The sequence below is a fragment of the Seriola lalandi genome, unplaced genomic scaffold (assembly GCF_002814215.2).
Source record: "Seriola lalandi dorsalis isolate HSWRI2012SDOR001 ecotype SW California unplaced genomic scaffold, Sedor1 jcf7180002054970, whole genome shotgun sequence".
Classification (NCBI taxonomy): Eukaryota; Metazoa; Chordata; class Actinopteri; order Carangiformes; family Carangidae; genus Seriola; species Seriola lalandi.
Genome location: NW_019525521.1, coordinates 22,355 through 23,146, shown reverse-complemented (window position 1 = coordinate 23,146; position 792 = coordinate 22,355).

Genomic DNA, 792 nt, shown 5'->3' with positions numbered 1-792 from the left:
TTTTCTCCAGAGTAATCCGATTTGATAATCGAGAGACAAGGGCTGTCAGATGGGAGAGAGACAAGAGACAAGCCGGCAGCTATCAGGACAGTGTAGGACAAGTGGGTAGAGCAACTTCCACTACTCTATAACACAGGCCCTAATGTCACACTGGATGAACAGAAGAGGTGTCTCGTGTTAATTTATCAACATCACTCCATAAAAAAATTTAAAAATGTAAAATAAAATAAAAAAAAAATTAATGTCATGTAAAACTCTTGTATTTTATATGTAAGTCTTTCCAAAGTACATTAAAAAAAGTTTTAACATGCATTTTTAATGAAAAACGAGTGAATTATCCTCATTGAACCATGATCTGTGAGAGGTAAAGAACACCATTACACTAAATATTGATTGAAATGGTTAGTAATGGAGTTAATAATGAGATATAAACAATGTTTATTGGGATTTTTCGGTTTCTGACACTTCTGGATAATTAAACATGCCCCGGGTCAAATTGACCCAGGAACATCATTGCTGTTCCTGAGAAACGAAAATAACAGGAGGGTTAAAGGGGAAAGAAAAAGGAGTGAAGAGTGAAAATGATCATTTCATGGCAGCAACATTAAAGTGGAAAAAGCTTCTATGTTTCAGTGTGTGATTGGTCAAACTGAGACCTTCAGTCTCCAACATGCTGTTTGTGTTCAATCTTCAAATGTCTGCTGTTGAAGAAGAAGATGAAGCTCACTGTCAGCCTGCAGAGGGGATTCATTTCTTCTTTCAACTCTTTCTCTTTCTTTCATTCTCATTCTT